The following is a 21959-nucleotide window of genomic DNA, read 5'->3' as shown; positions in this document are numbered from 1 at the left end:
AATTGGTGAATTGCTGCTACCCATATTTTATACAAACCCGGAAGTATGCATAGGAACAGGCTGTATATACTGTGTATAATCACTTGGGAGAAGCATTTTACTCACATACGAATTTGTGTATATTTTATGAGATTACATTTTTATGCCAATTTACCTATTTTTTTTTATTAAAGTGACCATGTATATATATATAAATATTATCCATATTTTGAAAAAATTTCTTTATACATATTTATGTACCATATCGTGTTAACCATGGTAATCTATTCATCTCATCTATTGAATAGATTACCATGGGTAACACGATATAATATACAATCGGCTTAAAGTTAATGAGGTATCAAAGAAACTGTGGCCCTGATTTAGGTCTGAGTAATACAAAATGAATGCCCTAGGGGGAAAAAACCTCTGTGACTTATTGGTTAACTATAGTCCTAAGGAAATGACGGCACCTATACATTTTTTATCTTCCCAACAAATGGGTTGTTTCAGGTGCCCATGTATTACATGCAGATTTTTAATATCTGGTAACTCCTTTTAACCATCCCTATACTTGCAAAACATTTATGACCCGCCATCATCTCACATGTAATAGTACTTTCGTGATTTATCAAATTCTTTGTCCCTGCAGATTATTATACGTGGGGAAAACAAAAAGAAAGTTTAAGGAGGGAATGGCGGGTCATCGGCCTGCTATTAGAGCTGCTTTAAGAAACGGTACTAGCGAACAACCCGTGGCCCCGGCATTTTCAGGAAAAAAAACATCCTGTAGCCTTATTGAAATATAGAATGATCATATCCCTCCCCTGTTGCAAGGTGGTGAGCGTGAAAAACTTTTACTAAAGCATGAAGCACGTTGGATTTTCAAACGTGATGACATTCAGCCTAAAAGTCTCGATAATATTTCACTTATTGGCTTTAGTTAATTGTATTAATTAGGTTTTGATGCTAGGGGTTAACAAACACCATGGCCATTTGGGTGCTCTGAGTGAGTCTGACCAGTGGTCCCTCTGGCTTCCTCTTCAGAAAAAGTAGATTATTATTATATTAATTTTACCCAACCCATGTAATTTATTTAATATCATGAGTGTTAGCTATTGGAAGCTTTGGGAGCCACTATCGGTGTCCTATGGAGTACCTCATTTATAAGGGGGAGATGTACTAAGCTCTGAAAAGTGATAAACTGGAGCGTGATAAACCACCAGCCAGTCAGCTCCCAACCGTCATGTTACAGGCGGTGTTTGACAGTTGGGAGCTGATTGACTGGTGGTTTATCACTCTTAGTACATCTGGCCCTTAGTAAAATATGTTTACAGTGGTAGTGTTACTATTATCAAGATTGTGACAGCGGCTTTATGATATTTCTGATATTGATATGTTTCCTCCATATGACAGCTATATCCAGTAGTCTATATTCGTGTATCTGTTTTATGGTTTTGGATGACTTTGTGACTGTTTTTTATTAGCTAGGGGCCTGATTCAGACCCACTCGCAAGCGGCTGTCCGCTCGCAAGTGGGTCGATGTTGTGCACTGCGCATGCGCACGACGGCGGGAGCTCCGTCGTGCGCATGCGCCAGACGCGACGAGCGAAGGAAAGTCCTTCGCTCGTTGTGTCTGATCAAAGGGGGCGTGCTGTCGATGTTGATTGACAGCACGCCCCCTTTGGTGGGCGTGCCGGGGGCATGCCTCCCTGACGGGGGCGTTCCCAAGGGAACGCCTACCGTCAGAAGCCGGCCCACTGACATCACTAGTGATGTCAGTGGGAGTGATTTTGGCTCTGATAGAGCCAAAATCACTCCGGGCCTTGCGGTTGAAAACTTCAACCGCAGGCTCCGGCTCGCAGTTTCGATGGTCGCGATGGTCACGACCATCGCGGCCATCAAACTGCACGCTCGTATAGGCTGTGGGTGGTGACCCACAGCTATACGAGCGTCCAGGAGGACGCTCCAGAATTATGGAGGGCGGCCCTCATTCAGAGCGTGCGCTCTGCTCAGAGCGTACGGCTCTGAATGAGGGCCTAGGATTTTGTTTAAACTGACACTTTAACATGCCGATATTTTGGCTTAATGATAGTTTTATCTATCATTATATGGGTATGGAAACATTGATATGTTATGCAAACTAGCACTATAATGGCCATATTAAATAATGACATACTGACATTGATTTATTTATTATGGCAAACTTGCTGATCCTGTTCCAGAGATTCTTCCTTCTATGTAGACATTATTATTTGAAGTCTACAAGGACTTGACAATTTTTAAGTGATAATGCTAATGCACATGCACTTTCTTCTGCTGAGTTTGCAATTTGATTTCGGCACCTTGTAGATCCATTTGCTGCTATTGTTTGCTTCCTTTGATTCAGATTGATTAGTTGAATGTATAATATAATAGAAGAGATGCTATCCTTAAATAACTCTGTATTACTTAAATAACCCTGTATATCTATGACGATCCTGATTTGTTGCTGTATACCCATTTATATATTTGTCATTCCGTTTTGTACTGTGACATGTTTTGATATCTGATATTGGACCTCATTCAGAGCCGGTCGCTCTGAATGAAGGCAGCCGCATCTAAAAAATGATCCGGCCTCCTGGCCGCTCGCTAGACTGTGGGTTACAACCCACAGCCTTAACGAGCGGCCCGGATGATGGTCGCGATGGTCAAGACCATCGGGGCTTGCGACGAGACCCTTGTGGTAGGGTCTCGTCTGCCGCAAGCCCCAGAGATGGTGATGTCAGTGGGACCGCCCACAAACGGCAAGTGTTCGCTTGGGAACGCCTCCGTTTGTGAAACCACCCCCCCCGCCACGCCTACAAAACGGGGCAAGCTGTCAATCAACATTGACAGCCGCCCCTTTTGTAGTGAGCCCCGGAGCGAGAGAATTTCTCTCTCGCTCCGGGGCTTGCGCACGCGCAGTGCGGCCGCACAGCCAAACATGGACCCGCTTGAGAGCGGGTCTGAATGAGACCCATTGTCCCTATATCTTTAATGAAACTGTACTGTTGCTTGGTGACGGGAGTGTGTTCACGTGATGTGCACCGCCCGGAGGAATGTGATGACGTCATCAATGCTGGTCGACCACGGATTAAGTTACCGGTGGGCGCACCATCGGTGCATGCCATAGAGTTTGATTTTGCACATGGTGGAGGTGATGGAGTATTTAAGGTAAGCTTTTGTATTTGTTACCTGAATAGCAGGACTGTCCCGCCAGAAGTGGGACAGTTGGGAGCAGTGGCATATCTATAATGGGTGCAGTGTGTGCGGGGCACACGGGCCCCCGGGTCCAGGGGGGCCCCGCACCGCACACACTGCACCCATATTTTTTTTAAACTTACCTGTCCGAGGTCCCGCGTTGGGTGTCATTGCTGCTCACACTGGAAAAATGGCCGCCGCGGACATTTTTCCGGTGTTCTGCGCATGCGCAGTAGACTCCGGGCACTAGAGGCTGTATAAGGCCCAGGGGCTGTATAAGGCCCCCGTAATCATTTGGTCCTCACCCTCTGAGCTTTTTTCTGCTAGTCTCATCTGGATAGCAGGGTGTCTATAATGGCGCCCTGTGGCCAGAATCTATGCAGCAGTGCCCCCTGGAGCGTCCTTAGGACGCTTCAGATGGTCACACCGCTGCCCTTACAGCTCCCCGGAGCATCCTCAGGATGCTCCAGGCATTGCTGTAATCACTGGCGATTGTGGCCCCGCCCCGTGTAACATCACACGGAGGGGGCATGGCCTGCAACTGGCCGGCGATTAATGTTATATATATCACAATGGCCCTCGGCATAAAAAAGGTTCCCTACCCCTGATGTGGTAGGACTCCATGGAGACCAGGGATGGACTGGGGCTAAATCTCACACACAGCATTTACACGGGAAAAGCGCATCACTAAAACATGGGCACGCGTCACGAACAATTTAAGCATGCCAGGCGAGCAGAGCACCAGGAGGCGGAGTTGCTCGGCCAGGCCTCCAGATGACAGGCCCGGACCATAAGGCCATCACCCCTTCTGGCATTAATCAGAATTGCCAGATGGCCAGTCCAACCTTAATGGAGACCCAATAGGGTGGTTGTCCAATGACCTCACCTAGAAAATGTTTGTGGTTCGTAGTAGGGATGGGCATCAGAAAACCAATGATTGGGAACATCGGACATTTTCGATCTGATATAGAGATGCTTTCTCCATTAGATGCCAGGACTGAGATGATTGCTACCAGTGCATTATCCTTTCAGATGGCCGCTTTCCGATGGTTTTCTGAAGTCACTACTGCTGCTTACACAAGGAAGGAGAATCTCTGTGTCCTTTGCGCATACACAAACTTGCATGTCCACCTTGCGCACTAATATATAATCGTTTGCTAAACCATGGAATGGTAAACAGGCTTAACATTTAACTAGCACCTTCTAAAAGGTAATAGCTAAAATCTGATTGGTTGCTATGGGCAACAACTCCACTTCTAAAAACTCTCATCTTAGTAAATTTACCCCTAAATGTCATCACAAGTCATGTTGAAATGGCGCAAATGCTATGGGTCTCGCTACAAAGGGGGCGTGCTGTCGATGGTGAGTGACAGCACGCCCCCTTTGGTGGGCGTGCCGGGGGCGTGGCTGGCCAGATGGAGGCGTTCCACAAGTGATGTCAGTGGGAGTGCTCTCGGGTCTGATAGAGCCGAAAGCACTCCAGGGCTTGCGGCAGACGAGACCCTACCACAAGGGTCTCGTCGCAAGCCCGATGGTCGCGATGGTCTTGACCATCGCGACCATCTTCCTGGCCGCTCGCTATAGCTGTGGGTGGTCACCCACAGCTATGCGAGCGGCCAGGAGGCCGCTCTAAAATTAGGAAGGACGGCCCTGATTCAGAGCGAGCGCTCTGTCAGAGCGTCCGGCTCTGAATCAGGGCCAGAGATTCCAATCTTTCCAACAATAAGCATTACACACACATAAATGATGTGTACTAGTAGATGTCCCCTTAATCACATGATTAATTTAAACTAAATTAAACTGACCAATATTTTAGCAGAAAATAATTACAAATATAATTTAATGAAAGAGGCCAGATCTATAGCAGGGAGTTTTCTACCATCCTGGTTAAAGCGAGTAACAGATTGTAAATTATACAACGCTGCACTATAAACAAATATTCTTTGTTAGGTGGTGACTTACAGGCAAATTCAAGATGTTAATTATCGAGGACCGAATGGACCCCGATAATTAACACACTGATTCGCTGCGGACACTGGAGCAATTCTTCATTGCTACGGCATTGAGACAGCTGATTCGAAAATCAGCTGTCCCAGCGAGCGGCTTCACTGTCGTTTTCGGAGCACTGAATCTTTTATTCACTGCACAAGAGCTCCGACATCCGGCAGAAGTAGCCGGATAGGGCTGGAGGGATCCGACCCGGGACTCCTTCCCATAGGGCTCTGAAGACGGCGAATGCTACCGCAATCAAGCGTCACAAATATAATATTTTCAGAGCTTGATGAATTCTGCAAAAGGAAGGTAAGTAGGAGATATCTGTGATATCTCCTGCTTTACCTTCATGATAAATAGCCTGATAACTTAATTTTTACAGTTGCAGGTGAAAATGTGCATTTTCACATGCTTTTGTAAAAATGAAATGATGATGAATAGGTCCCTATAGTGTGTGACAAACATAAACTCTGACTCAGCAGAGGACAGAATTGCAGAGCCGCACACAAGCAGCTTTGTAATTCCGTCCTTGCTAAATTGCGAATGCAGCAGGAGGTGTCTGTCTAAGTCAGTGGTCAGGGAACAGGGGTAAATTACCCCACATGGGGTAAAAATGAAATTCCTGGGGGTAATGGATGGACAGCCGGACATGCATATGAATTATTCTATAATATAGAATGATTCATATGCATGCCCGGCTGTGCCGCAGGGAGGCTCTAAGCCGGACGTCCGCTGAGATGTTATTGCCAGCGGGCGCCCGGCTTTTTTTTGTACAAGCGGCACTGCAGGGGCATTATATAGGGGCACTACTACAGGGGCACTACTACAGGGGAATTATATGGGGGACCTACTACAGGGGCACTAAATGGGGGCACTACTACAGGGGCATTATATGGGGGCACTACTATATGATTTCCTTCCTTTCAAATCAAGGTTGTAACGTCGGCGTATCTAAATATATTTTGGGGTAAAAGGTAAAAAAGTTCTCTGACCCCTGGTGTAAGTGTTAGAGAAACGCAGGTGTGTCTGACCGTTTCATGGGCGTACAAGTTAGCCATTGCGTTCGCCTTTGGAGTATGAGAGCTCTCTGCATGTCAGGAGAGCTGCAGTGTTTGCTTCAAATAAGGGAACCACACCAACTGCCACCCCAAACGCTGCCAAACATCGCCATCCGCTACTCACTGGCAGTTGGTGTTGCTCACCTGTTTGAATTTTGGACTGCACTGCAGCCCCACCTCTGGAGCCGTCACTGGTTCTAGGGCCTGATTCAAGTTGGATCGCAAGGCTGCGGTCGCATGCAACCGGTCGATATTTGCATTCTGCGCATGCGTAGGCATCGCAGTGGGCGTGAGCAAGCTGGCCACTGCGACCGGGTATGCGAACGCAGAAATGATTGACAGGAAATACCGTTTGGGGGTGGAAAGGGGGGGTGGTCAAAGGAACACAGGCGTGCCTGTGCGTTTGAACGGCATTACAGGGGAGTATATAATTAAGCCCCAGCAACGGCAACCGCAGCCAGACAGGAAGCTTCTCAGGTTGTGAGGCATGGGTCCGATGTTACTCGATGTTGCCGATGTTTTCGCTGACTTGCGGATGTATGTAAAGGGAAGTGGGCGGCTTTATAAGCTGGTGGGCGACTTGGTATAGTGCTGCAATCGCATTCATTTGAATATTTTCGCTACATGCGGTTGCGTCCGATTGCGACTTGCGATCAGTGCTGAATCAGGCCCCTAGCACCTCTGATGACAGGTATCAGCGCGCTTGTCACTGTGCCTCAAACTCCGGATTCTGGTGCTTCCGACATAACCGCAGGTGGCAGAGCCATTATGGCGCCCTATTCTCACAGCATGTTTGTGTCTAAAGCTGGGTACACACTAAACGATGTGTCCCCAGTGCCGTGTCGTTAGCGACGGGACCCGGCATCGGCAAGTGCTTACACCCTTGCCGATGCCGGCATCGATTTAACAACAGCGGGGAGCCATGCTGCATTTGGAGCATGGCCTCCGCTTATGATATCGCCCATCTGACCTGCATGCAGATGGTTTGATACCTCTCCCCCTCTGTCACTCAATCACAATTGTATGTAAGGATTTTTCTAGTAAGGTATATTATTTATTTATTTACATTAACAATCCACATAATAAACTGAACTTGGTAACTTTTCAGCACATAACCTGTGTGATGTGTAGCTCTTAATGCTGTGGGATTGTTGTCCTAACCAGAAATTGTGAATACAATGTTTACATGTTCTGAAACTAAAGGGAACCTTTAATAACAGGTTACAGTAAGAGGAATATCTGCAGCAACCGCACTCCCGGGACACAGAACCCGCGACTATGACGCCGTGTTAGATGACTCGTTCCGTCTCCTCCAGGACTTCATGTGAAAGATCAGAATTCACAGATGTGTGGTGCAGAATGAGGGCTTGATTCAGAGGCGCTCGTTATTTGCAAGCGCTTGCTCTGAATCAGGGCGGATTTTTTTAAAACAAATTCGCCTCCATGCCGCTCGCATAGCTGTGGGTGACCACCCATAGCTTTTGCGAGCGGCATGGCGATGGTCGCGATTATCGCGACCATCGGGCTTGCGAAGAGACCCTTGTGGTAGGTTCTCGGTTCCCGCAAGCCCCAGTGAACTTCCTTCTCTAATAGAGCAGGAAGTTCACTACTGACATCACGAATAATGTCAGTAGGGCCGCCCACAAACGGCAGGCGTTCCTTTGGGAACGCCTCCGTTTGTCCAGTCATCCACCCTCCCCGTCTACAAAACGGGGCGAGCTGTCGATCAACATCGACAGCCGCCCCGTTTTGCAGCAAGCCTCGGAGCGAGTGAAGTTCTCACTTTCTCCGGGGCACGCGCATTGCGCACACCACGCGTGCGCACTGGCCGACCATCGACTCGCTTGCGAGCGCTATGCGCTCGCGAGCAGGTCTGAATCAGGCCCTAAGACTGTACTGCTGATACCCTTAGGGGCTATATAGGCTTGTAGCCCAGCGAATGCAAGTAAAAGAATGAGACTGTATTGCTGATACCCTGTGGAGCTATATAGGCTTGTAGCCCAGTGAATGCAGATAAGATAAAAGTACTCCTCTAGGAGTAAATGACACTTGTGGGCGGCACCAGGGTACTTATATACTTGAATAGGGCGGGGGCTGCCATCAGAAATTGTGGGGCTCAGTACAAATGTAGCTTAGACCCCTAGCGCCCAGAGCAATCACATACTATGCAGCCTCCTCCAAAGTACTGCTGTGCCACAGTATCAGATGCAGCTTATGGTCAGGGTCATCTGTGTCACAGGGTCCCCCTATTAGCCTGGGCCCCTGACAGGTGTACCCGCTGATGGCCACCCTGGCAAAGGGAGCAGTAATCTCTCATCTTTATGAAGACCTTCGTTAACTACACTAATGGTCGGAGTCAACCGATTTAACCGTTTATTGCAATATTTTGGAACAAACATTCCTGCAGTTTATAATATATATGATTGATTTATTGATTGATAGATCGTACATGCTCTGCAAATAAAAGAGACCACATTAGCTTGCACTAGCTGTGATTATGTTATGTAAACTTATATTATTGTTTGCAGTTTATGTGGATATTCCGCATTAGTAAATACAGCTAATCCTCCTGCAGCAGCACAATGCCTTGTAAATAATCATTGGTATGCTTCTTTCCCTGTAAATCTGTTTGTGTGCATTAAAGCTTGACACCATTGCACAACGCCAATCCTTACACTGTCCGTCACGTGAAAGCCTGTCTTCTCTTGGGCAATTCCAGGAGAGGAGACTTTACAGACCTGCACTCAGTCACTGCTGCTGGCAGTATTACAGTGCTGTTATTATAACTTATTATTAGCTGGTAACCTGACGACAAAGCTGCCAGCAGAAGTCAAAGACTGAATAACCACAACGAGAACACCAGCAATACAGCTCAGGTTGTTCTAAGGGCTTTTACTGCCAACAAATTCTACATAATGTAATTTGTTGCAATAGGCTTACATCTTTTGAAATTGACAGAGAAAGTTATTTAGTTATTTAAATAGTAGTATTTGCATACCTGAAGCTAATAAGCTAATACAGGTAATGTTGTATCCAGAGGTACTTTATTAGCTTGCAAGCTCCACATATATATTCCTAAACTTTACCATATTCAATACATATATATATATATATATATATATATATATATACACACATGCATACATACAGTATATATATATTTATATATTACACATTTTATGGGCAACTCTGAGACCTATGGGGGATCCTGCTTTGTGGTCGAGAATGGGGGACCATAGACCCGGGTAATGTGGGGCATGGGGGGCATTTCCACGCCCCATCAATAAATGTAATCATAGTTTTCTTTAGCAGCTGGCCCAGGCCGGGTAATTAGTACCCCACCCCCCTCTGCCCTCCTGACTGCAGCAGATATCGGATATCTTCGGACCTCCCTAGATACATCCCATATATGCGGGTAGTTACCGGAAAATGGTTGTTTTAGGGGGGGGATACGTTAAATATGGTGGCGGACGGGATCCCGGGCGTCGAAATACCGACCCATTTTCGTGGGATATCTCACTACTGTTTTCTGACAAATATGCCCCAATGTGAGGCAAAAAGGGACAAGCTGGGCATAGTGCCCCCTCCAGAAAGGTCACCACTCTGAAAACATTTCTGACTCCCACCTGTTCCCCAGGCCAGGTTAAGGTTTGAATGTTATCTGTTTCCTAATAAATACTTTAAGATGAGTCACAGCTGGTGGCTGAAGGGCACGATACCATCCTTGTGCGGGTCCTGCTCAAAACCATCAGCGGGTGAGTTTACACAGGGGCGGAAGGGCGTCCCCATCAGTCCTGGGCAGGTGTCTTGCGGTGCTCACTTGTTGCCCCAAAAATAAAATAGTGGGATTTTATTTTGCCAGTGTCATATCTTTAATTCAGTCCATTTGCATATGAAATGTGTTAATGTAGTAAAGGAAAGGGAATGGGCTCCTGTGGGTGAACTACAAACAGGTGACCCCCGCACATGCAGGTCTAATAATGCAGCGTTCAGTTACCAGTGTTGGAATTAAATCAATGAATGGGCTCTGGGCCATCTCACTTGATGAAATTAAATTAGGTAGATCTTTTTTCTTTAACATTTTTAGCACAGTTCAAGTGGAAGCAGAAGTACCTCTGTCTATCACTGTGATCTAGCCTGCGGCCACACCGGTGCTCTCACATCACATGCCTCCATATGCTGGCTCACCGTACTACGTTCATGCTCACACTTAGGGCTTTAGAACCTCTAGGGTGCTTCTCTGAGCAATGCACCCATACTCAGGGCTGTCCTGGGAAATTGTGTGCCCTGGTTGCTAATTATGGGGGAGCGTGATCAAATGTGTTGGGCATGGCCCTCTGAGCATGATGTGGCCATGCCACCTAGGGGATATGGCTGCTCCTGACCAAGACGGACTTAGACCAGTGGCGGATCCGGGGGGGGGGACGATCGGGGCAATCGCCCCCCCTAGTCACACACATTATCCGGCTTTACACAACCTGCTCCTCCAGCAGTGATGAGAGGAGGACGGGAGGGAAGTGGTATCAGCAGGGGAGCCAGAGCTGCGTTCCGGCTTTCGCAGGGTTGGGGCAGCCGCTGGGGAGATTCCTGGACTAAAGCTGCGTACACACATAAAGATTATCTGTCCAACCAGCCAACTAGTTGATTGGTTGGAATGAAAATCTGGTAAGGTATGAGAGCAAATGACAATCAGCAATTTGCTCCCAAATGCCGGAAAATGGACAAAAACTGTTGTTTGAACAAATTGTTTAGATGAAACATTTAACAAACTTGTCTGACGACCATTTTCATCTGTTTTCTGGCATTTAGGAGCAAATTGCTGATCATCAGTTACTCCCATACGTTACCAGATTTTCATTCCAACCAATCAACTAGTTGGCTGGATGGATAATCTTTAGATGTGTGGCCAGCTTTAAGGCACACATCCACTAAGCGATTTGATTGAGCGATTGAATCGTTTGCAAATCCTGCACAAAAATGTCTTAAACGACCAGCGATGCCCGCTGCCGCTGGTCATTTAGACATCTATCATCATGTAAACTTGCTGTACAACCTGACGATATCGTCAGGTTCAACATGTTTCAAGATGATTGATGTGCCTTCACTGAAAGACTGCTCGTTCAGTGACGGCACATCACAGACAGACAAACGACTGCATGATTACAATGTCATAATCGTGTAGTTTTTTTGGCTGTCGTTTAGTGGATGTGTGCCTTTACTTAGACTGCCTCAGGGCTCAGGCTGCTCCGAGTCCTGCCTCCTGGCCGCCAGTTGGAACTTATGGATTCTATAAAAGCACAGTGTGAGTGTGTGCTGCAGCCACGCTGTTACAGGCCCCTAATGCAGCAGCACTGACTATGCTGTGCATTCAGAACACAGGGCCTGATTCAGAGCCGCTCGTAAGCGGCCGCTCGTTCGCTCCGAGCGATGTTTGCACAACTGCGCATGCGTATGGGTTGTAATGCGCATGCGCCAACCAGTCAGTGCGATCGGAAATCGAGCGCTCGCCAAACAGCGAGTGCCTGCTAATTTGAGTGACAGGATGAGGCATTTGTGGGTGGTAACAGGGGAAGGTGCTTGTGAACGGGGAGTGGAGATCCGAACGCAGGCGTGCCAAACGGTCAAAACGGGCATTTTAAGGGTGTGCATAATTAACAAAGCAGCGTCATCGACCACGTCACTTGGTTGTCTTTTAGCCTGAACTGCTCGCATGATTGCGGTAGGATAAACCTACCACAAGCACTGCGAGCAGTTCAGATGCCTTTCGATGTACTCGATTAATCAAATAAATAGCGGAGATGACGTATGATGCGAGCGGCCAGGGGGCGTCTTTACAAAATAGCGAGCGCATGTTTCGTTCGCTCGCTCAGACATAGAGGCGTCAACAGACCGCAAAGAGCGAGCGCTCTATTTAAATAGCCGGCCCCTTTTTCTGACCGAGCGAGCACAAATAGCGTCCGGCTCTGAATCAGGCCCACAGATCCCACTGCTGGACACCGCCTAGGCAAATGCAGGGGGGTTCTGGTTGCCCACACCATGACCACAATAGAAATAGTAATACAATAGAATTTTAATAGTGCTGCATGTTCTTCTTAGTACCTCAAATGAAATAATTAGCACCACCTGTGGTTCCTTTAACATGTGTCAGCCAGTACTGAATACACCTGTGCACCAACTAGGAGATCTGGAAAACATGCAACATTCGGGGTGTACTGCTGTAGAATATCAATAGGGTTAATTATTAATACCATATAATAATACACTAGTGGCATAATAATGGCCCTGCAGACCCCGCAGTGGCTTGGGGGTGCCAGGGGCTGGAATAAGGGGGTGCAGGGTGTTGACTTGAAGTTGCACTGGCAGCCAGCTGCCCGTAGTAACCATTGAGAATATAGAAACAGGCTCACGCAGAAAAATTTCTTCTTGTTTGTTTTTTTAAGATGGGGTGGCGACAGAAACTTTTATGGCAGGGGGGAGCAAAATGTATAGTTACTCCACTGATGATGAGACCAACATGTACACATATGTTCAGGCAGAATGGCCCTACTGCCACATATAATGGCCTAAGCTGGGCATCCACTATACTAGAGGTTCTCAAACTCGGTCCTCAGGACCCCACACAGGTCACATTTTCCAGGTCACCCAACAGGCGCACAGGTGTATTCATTAGTCACCGACACATTTTAAAAGATCCATAGGTGGAGTAATTATTTAACTTGTGATTCTGTGAGGAGACCTGGAAAATATGCACTGTTTTGGGTCCTGAGGACTGAGTTTGAGAACCTGTGCACTATACAATTTTCTGTCAGATATCTGTCCAATCTGGCTGGTTGGAATGAAAACCTGGTAATGTATGGGAGCAAATAACAGTCGATCATATAGTTTTAAAAACTGAAAAAAGGACAAAAAAAATTGTTCAAATTGGTTAAATTTGTGTGTTTTAACCAATTTGTCTGAACGACCATTTTTGTCCATTTTCCAGTGTTTGTGAGCAAATGGATGATTGTCATTTGCTCCCATACATTACCAGGTTTTTCATTAAAACCAGCCGGATTGGACAGATATCTGACAGAAAATTGTATAGTGGATGCCCAGTGTCAAGATTGCGACTATTTCAGTACATAAAGATAGACTACTTTTGCCAAAGTTCCATTGTGGTCATTGGAGGAGCTATCCTGCTTGCTGGCATGCTTCTCATTCAGGGGATAGAGTGTTAAAGTGATCATCTGTTTCCCAGGTGTCGTCAGGTTGTGGGATTCCTAGATTGCTCATTATTTCAAACCTGATTCCATTTGGGTCACATGTTCTGAAACTTCCTATGGATCACAGACCTCTAGTATAAAGCCTGTTACTAACTGTGTCTCAGTGTCTGTGCAACGTTGCTTTCAGGTCTTTTCTTGGACTCCTGCCAGATCCCCACTGTGTCTGTGGATTGCTGTGATCTTTGTTATATACCAGAGGAACTTCTGATGCCAGTTATCCGCTGCACTACAGAGCCCAGCATTCCTATTGTCTAAGTATTCCTTTTGCTCCATCATTGTGCTTTCATCATTTTGCTGCACTTTACCTGTTGTCTTTTTGTTCCTGTGGATATTGAACTCTTCCTTGTTACAGTTGTCAACTGCACTGTTACAGTGTCATCTCGGCATCACGGGGCTCAACCCCGCTCCGTACTCTAGCCACACCACAGGGCTCAACCCTGCTGCAATCTTCTCTGCATCACGGGGCTCAACCCCGCTACAATCTTCTCTGCATCACGGGGCTCAACCCTGCTGCAATGTTCTCCGCATCCCGGGGCTCAACCCCGCTATAATCTTCTCCGCATCACGGGGCTCAACCCCGCTACAATCCTCTCTGCATCACGGGGCTCAACCCTGCTCCGAACTCTAGCCACGCTGCAGGGCTCAACCCTGTCTGGAATCTCACCATCTTACAAGGCTTAACCCTGCTCCGACTTCACTACTCCACAAGGCTCTCACTGCACCGCAGGACACGGCCCTGTCCCGGAACTATACTATTCTGCAGGGTCCGCTCTGCTCCGGATTTCCATTACTACAGGGTTCTACCCTGGCAAAGGTCCTTAATGTCATCCTGAGGTGTTAGCCTCATTCTGGACTCGGGGTTCCCTACCACGTTAGTTCTTATATACTAAGAATACTTATGTATATATGGGGATTTTCTCCTATACATGCATATGTGAACCTCTGTGCTGTTTGAGACTTTATATGAGACCTTACTGTTTATAATTCTTATGTAAATAAATTCTATTTTACTTTTATCCTGTGCTACTGAGTTTCATGGAAAGGTCATTCCTAAGACCACCCCAGTTTATTGTGCATAGTAGGCCTGCCTCCCTCCTGGAGTCTCAAGTATCGGTAGCCGTGACACCCAGCTTTACTGTGATCACTGGTCCTGTATATGCTGGAATTATGACACATAATTCACTTTGGGGTCTATTTACTAAGCGGTGTTAGGAGAAGTGATAAGGTGCTAGCCAATCAGCTCCTAACTGCCATCTCACAGGCTGTGTTTGAAAAATGACAGTTGGGAACTGATTGGCTGGTACCTTATCACTTTTCACTTCTCCTAACACTGCTTAGTAAATAGACCCCTTTGTATGATTAAAGATGTTTTAAGTGCTCTCTTCATGACCTGGCCACACTCACTCTAAAAGCAAGCATTTGGAAACCCCCCACTAAAAATCCTGTTTTCCACTGCACCTGTTCTCGGAAAGGTCACACTGACCCTGTGTGTGGGCTCCTCTGTATGTGGGGGCCTCGGAGCGACCACCTCTGCCCCTCACCCCTTAATCCGGCCCTGCATTTCAGATGGGATAGGCACGCCATTGGGCACCGTGGTGCATCCACATAGTAACTTGCTCATGCCCAAAATATGATTTAATTATTTTAAATTACGTTACCTTTCATTATATAATGCTTGTGTCATTGTTGACCTGATGTTATAAAATACTGAATGCACATGTTCTATTTATGGACATGAAAAAAGGTTGCGTGCATTCTTAGCAAGGAAATCTAGAAAAAGGAACTTGCACCCTGCAGCGCGTTTCTCAATGTTCTGTCAGTGTTGCCCCTTGCAAGGCTCCGATTGGCTACCAGCTCGTGGCCAGAGACCTGTAACGTATTGTACCCTCTACTGGCTGCTGCTCATTAGGAATAGAGGAACGTGGAGAATACAGGCCTCTGCTTGAACTTCCCCGAAACTCCTCACCCCTCGCCCTCTGACTTTTTAACCTTACTCACTAAACATTACTGAAAGCCACACTTGCACGTGCCTTTTACACATAACCACACTTTTGTATTGTTTGTATTAGTTTATATAGGAATATACTAATATAGTGCAGAAATATTTACACCAAAACATTCATACAGTTCTGCTATTGGGGGCGTAACATGTCAGTAAGTATAGACCCCACTTATGGACCAGAGGAGATACAGGTGTGTTGGTTGTATAACCTCCCTTCTTCCCGCTGAAGGTGAAAATCACTTTAAGACACTGAAATATTCGGAATATTTGATATATGCTAGAAGACACGCCATGACATTGGGCGCTAAGGGGGTGGGGCCTGCACAGGGCGCATTTAAGCCCTGTTACGGCCCTGCCCTTTAACTCGCGTTACTCTTGTAGACTTTGTGCATCATTTATTTACATAGAACCGCCATATTGGATGCAGTGTTCATTTTCGGTCGTAAGTGGCCCATGTTTTCAGTCTGCACATACGTCAGGATCGCACTGCTCATGTTGTGCACTGATCTTGCAATGGCGATCGTGGTGTGGATTAGGATGCAGAGTGATTGACAGGCAGTGACCGTTTGGGGGAGGTAACATTGGAGTGGCGACTACAATGCAGACATGTCGCAACCGTTTCGGGGGGGTGCCGCAGGCAGTGATGGCGAATTCACATTCTGTGGTTAAGGCTCGAGCGTCTTACTTGCGATGGACATTCTTAGTGACCATAGGGTATCTCAGAGGTCCGATGGTGTGACCGATGTGTGCGTCTTTATCAGCAGCTGCGGCATTTGCATATTTTCTCACAACTACTGTGTATGGGATCGAAGCCGCGACGGGATTTGCCTCCACCTCTGAATCAGACCCACAGGGACACACACAACCACTGGTATTGTTTTATTTATTTGTTAATGCTTATATAGCGCCAGACCGGGTAATAACAGGGATGGAGGGAGGTAAGAGGATCCATTTTGTCAGAAGCCAGTGAGCCTAAAAGTATGTTCCTAGGCTGTTGGTAGAAAATGGAGCACCCAGTGAAATTCACACAAACACAGGGAGAACATACAAAATCCACACATATAGGGTCCAATCACAGTTCTAACCCATAACCCCAGTGCTGTGATGCAGCAACATTAACCACTGTACCACCGTGTTGCTCATATCTGCATCAACATTGAAGACAAACATTCCACCTGAATAGGTTTTGCTTGCTGTCTTACAAGTTGTGCCCAGCCCACCTAATGGGCCGTCACCGAGATTCAGCATAAGATGATTGTTTCTTATACTCCTCAATCTATGATGGACGTCTTCACACATTAATTTATTTCCTTAGCACTCTGCACATTTGTTGTCACTTCACCACAGGTTACAGTATTCCCTATTCTCTCCATGGGGCCCATTTACTAATGATCACATTGGCAATATGATCTGGGCGCGATATTGCAGGATGCGAGCATAACTCCCGGATGTAACAAAAAGCACCTGCAGGGACAGACCAAAAGTAGCCTGTCCCTGCCATAGGCTGGGAGTGAAGTGACTGCGTCAGAGGTCTCTTCACTCTACAGACCACGCATGCACGGTGGCCATTGCCGTGGGAGGGTCCCTATGGAACCCTCTCCCGGTAGTTTTCGTGATGTGTTGCCCATAAGTTACACCGGGTTACTGCCATCTTCAGGTGGTTGTAGCTGCAAGGTCCATACTTACCGACTTCCTATAGATCCATTCCAGGAGCAGGCCGGTTCGAGGAGCAGGGCCGGCCCATTGACGCAATTAGGCGCCGCCTCTTTCCCGAGAAAGTCCGCGATTTGCAAAATCACGCCATTTAGCCCCGTCCGCTCCTTGCGGACCCCATTAAATCCTGCCTGCTTCACAAGGAAGTGGACAGGATGCGGGAGATCTGCCTACATTTGCCTGGGTGAGCGGGGGGTTACCCGAAAAATCGGGAGCCTCCCGCGACTTCTGGGAGTGTAGGTAAGTATGGCAAGGGCCAATCCGGAGGCTGAAGTTCAACTCTTGAGCTCCGGCTTCCGGCTCCCGCAGTGTGGACTATGGGAGAGACGCAATGACGTCTCTTCCATAGTTTAGATGAGCTGCCAAGCGGACGACAGCGGACACAGGTAAGTATTGTGTTTTTTTGTTTTGTGTGTGTGCGCAGCACTATTACAGCGGGCATTACTGCAGGGGCACTATTACAGGGGGCATTACTGCAGGGGCACTATTACAGGGGGCATTACTACAGGGGACATTACTTCTACAGGGGCATTACAACAGGGGACATTACTACTAAAGGGGGAATTACTTCTAAAGGGGGCATTACTACAGGGGACTTTACCACTGGGGATATTACTGCTTGGGACTTTTCTATTCGGGGCATTACTATTGGGGGCACTACATAAGTGGTACCACTCCTGGGGGCACTGCATAAGTGGCACTACCACTGCGGACACTGGGCCTGATTCAGACCCACTCGCGAGCGGCTGTCCGCTCGCAAGTGGGTCGATGTTATGGACTGAGCATGCGCACGACGGAGGGAGCTCCGTCGTGCGCATGCGCCAGACGCGACGAGCGAAGGAAAGTCCTTCGCTCGTTGTGTCCGATCAAAGGGGGCGTGCTGTCAATGTTGATTGACAGCACGCCCCCTTTGGTGGGCGTGCCGGGGGCGTGCCTCCCTGACGGGGGCGTTCCCACGGGAACGCCTCCCGTCAGAAACCGGCCCACTGACATCACTAGTGATGTCAGTGGGAGTGATTTTGGCTCTGATAGAGCCAAAATCACTCCGGAGCTTGCGGTTGAAAACCTCAACCGCAGGCTCCGGCTCGCAATTTCGATGGTCGCGATGGTCTCGACCATCGCGGCCATCACAATGCACGCTCGTATAGCCTGTGGGTGGTGACCCACAGCTATACGAGCGTCCAGGAGGACGCTCCATGAAAATGGAGCCCGGCCCTCATTCAGAGCGTGCGGCTCTGAATGAGGGCCACTGCTTCCTAACATGAATAAGGCACACTGTTATGTGGTGTAATGTGAATAAGATAGTGCTATTGTGTGGCGTAATTTGAATTGGGAATACTATTGTGTGTCCATGTCCCTTTCTACTGCACACGCTGTCCCTTTATTAAAGAAGCTCCGAGGAGGGTATACAATAGGGAAGCCGGCAGCCTTAATACTGGCAGCCGGCTTCCCAACTGTTATATACCGGCGAGGGTGAAATGCCGGGCGTCTAGATGTAGACGCCTGACATTTCCCCGATGCCGGGCGCCGCGAGCGGATAGCCGCAGGGGGGGAGAGTTAGGTTTAGGGCACCCAGGGGGGACTTAGGGTTAGGCACCCCCCCGGGAGGGTTAGGGTTAGGCTAGGGGGAGGGAGGGTTAGGGTTAGGCACCCCCGGGAGGGACTTAGGGTTAAGCACCCCCCCTGGGGGACTAAGGTTTAGGCAGCGGTGAAGGGGGGTGTTAGGCACTTAGAGGGGGGATTAGGGTTAGGCACTTAGAGGGGGGATTAGGGTTAGGCACCCCTAAGGAGGGTTAGGGGGTTAGGTTAGTCAATACTTACCTATCGACGATCGGGATTTCCAGCGCTGTCGGGCTTCCGCTGCCGGGAACTGTGCTTTGGTCGGCCAGGCGCTGCCGGGAATCGAACCGAATTGAGCCATGCGGCCGGTGGTATTTCATACCGATTCTCCGAGGAGTGGGGGTGAGTTTCACCACTTCTCTAGGACCACTTTCAGCACTGAGCAAGGGTTGAATTACTTACTTGCAGGCGTCGCTATTTCAACCATAGGGATTCTGGCGCTGGGATTCCGAATGCCGGCATTCTGTGCACTGGGATCATGTATCCAACCCCTATAAATAAAGTACCCCAGTCATTTTTAAGATATGACTGGATAAAGTTCACAGTGTAAATGAAACGCGTTACTCAGTTCACCCTTCTGCACTGCTGAACTACTGGGCCTGATTCAGACCCGCTCGCAAGCGCATTGCGCTCGCAAGCGTGTCGATGGTGGCCCAATGCGCACTTACGGCATATGCACTACTCGTGCACGAGCCCCGGAGCGAGCGCAAAAAGCGCTCGCTCCAGGACTCACTACAAAAGGGGCGGCTGTCAAAATGTTGATCGACAGCTCGGCCCATTTTGTAGGCGTGGTGGCGGGGTGGCTTCACAAACGGAGGCGTTCCCATGCGAACACCTGCCATTTGTGGGCGGCCCCACTGACATCACCAGTGATGTCAGTGAGAGAGCTTCCGGCTCGCTTAGAGCCAGAAGCTCTCGGGCTTGCGGCCACGAGACCCTACTACAAGGGTCTCGTTGCAAGCCCGATGGTCGCGATGGTCTTGACCATCGCGACCATCGTCATGGCCGCTCGCAATAGCTGTGGGTGGTAACCCACAGCTATGCGAGCGGCCAAGAGGCCACAACTAAAAAAACCTGCGCCCGCCCTGCGTTCTGATCTCCACTCCCCGTTTTCAAGCACCTTCCCCTGTTACCACCCACATACGCCTTATTCTGTCACTCAAAATAGCAGGCACTCGCTATGTTGCGTACAAACGATTTTCGGCCGCACTGACTGGTTCGCGCATGCGTACTAAAAACCGTACGCATGCGCAGATGTGCGAACATCGCTCGGAACGAGCGTACTGCTGCTAGCGAGTGGCTCTGAATCAGGGCCTTATATCCAAATGTAAACCAGCCCCAAAGCAGTTAGTAAGATCTATTCGTTGATGAAAACCATCTGATACTTTTTAGAAAATACATGTAACCATAGGGATCATTGTGCCTTATATCCAATTGAGGGAAATGATGCTAAGGGGTAAATTTACTAAGATGGGAGTTCTATTAAGAAGTGATGTTGCCCATAGCAACCAATCAGATTCCAGGTATTATCTTCTAGAAGGTGCTAGATAAATGAGAAGTAGAATCTGATTGGTTGCTATGGGCAACATCACTACTTAAATAGAACTCCCATCTTAGTAAATTTACCCCTAATGACCCCATATGAATGTATATATCTATTTTTTTTTTTTTATATAACGGCTACATAATGGGGGTAAGGTGCAATCAGGGAGATTGGTGATACAGTATTTCTGGGAGTCTCCCTGACAATGAGGGAGAGTTGGTAAGTATGCACTGGAGACTAATGCTGGGTACACACTAGACCAGGCCTGGCTAACCTGTGGCTCTCCAGCTGTTGTGAAACTACAAGTACCAGCACATACCTCCCAAATCTCCCGCATTCAGCGAGTCAGTCCCGTTTTTCTGGGACTGCCCCGATGTCCCACCTGCGGGCTGCAGTGAAGCGCAGTGGGGGGGAAGTTGGGGGTAGCATACATCATTGCTCTTCATAGCAGAGCAGCGGGTATGCAGAGCGAGAATAGATGCTCCTGGAGAGCCACAGGTTGGCCAGGCCTGCGGACTAGACGATAAATTGGACGATATTAGACGAATTGGAACAACAAATCGTCCACATCGTCTAGTGTGTATGCTCTATTGCGCACTCACATGTGTCGTCAGCTATGTCGTGTGATTGGCCGTACTTCACAGCCAATCACACGATATCACATAAAGTGCAGTGCATATTAATGAAGGACGGAACGAGTGATCGTTTCGTCTTTAAGCTTTTTGTTTTCATTATTTGTGTTATGCCTAATAAATATTTTACATAAGTCTTGGTTTATTCATTCACTAAGAGCAACCACAGTTTCTTTTCCTGTAGTCACTGTAGGATTAGCAATATCCCCCTCCCCCTTTTTTTTTATGTGGCTGCTGCTGTTGGATCTATACTTTCCTCTTTAAATTTGGTCACACCTCCTTCAAGCGCTTGGCATTTATTCTTTTCCTTCCCACTAACACGTAGTACCATCTGAATACGGCGCATGTGTTACTTATCAGCCCCGCAGCCACACACACATACGCCGTCCTGTTGGAGAGGGATTTCACGAGATCTCACGCAGCGCACCCGCGCGGACCTTTTTTTGCATTGCGTCGGCACTAGGCAGATGCGTTTCAGGCAGGACAGAGGTCACCAGAGAAGTAGCGATGGACATCAGAAGCCCGTCATTGAATGGTGGGATGGGCTTCCGCCAACGAATGTTGTGATGAGATGGTACTTAACCTTTGCATCAAAACCATTCAATGGTAAACTCGCACACAATGGTTGCGCACTCTCACTTTTCTGGATTCGCACATGCACAATAACAAAATCAGTGGCCCTCACAGGACCAGAAATATGAATCAATATTAATGTTGGCTAACCATCATCAATGGCGGATAATTAATTGCAGTTAAAATATTGTTAGCATAAACATCCCATACTCCAACAGTCGATGATTGTGTAAAAAAATTGTCAATCATCGATTCGCCGATTCCTGTTCAAAATTATTCAGAATCAACGGAGAATCGGGGATTGGGGAATGGGCTTGTTGATGTATGATTTAGATTCCCATTACCTATCTCATGCTTCCTTCA

This window comes from Taudactylus pleione, unplaced genomic scaffold (assembly GCF_031769625.1).
Source record: "Taudactylus pleione unplaced genomic scaffold, aTauple2 ptg001161l, whole genome shotgun sequence".
Lineage (NCBI taxonomy): Eukaryota > Metazoa > Chordata > Amphibia > Anura > Myobatrachidae > Taudactylus > Taudactylus pleione.
The sequence above is the reverse complement of the archived record's forward strand: the minus strand, read 5'-3'. Positions refer to the sequence as shown.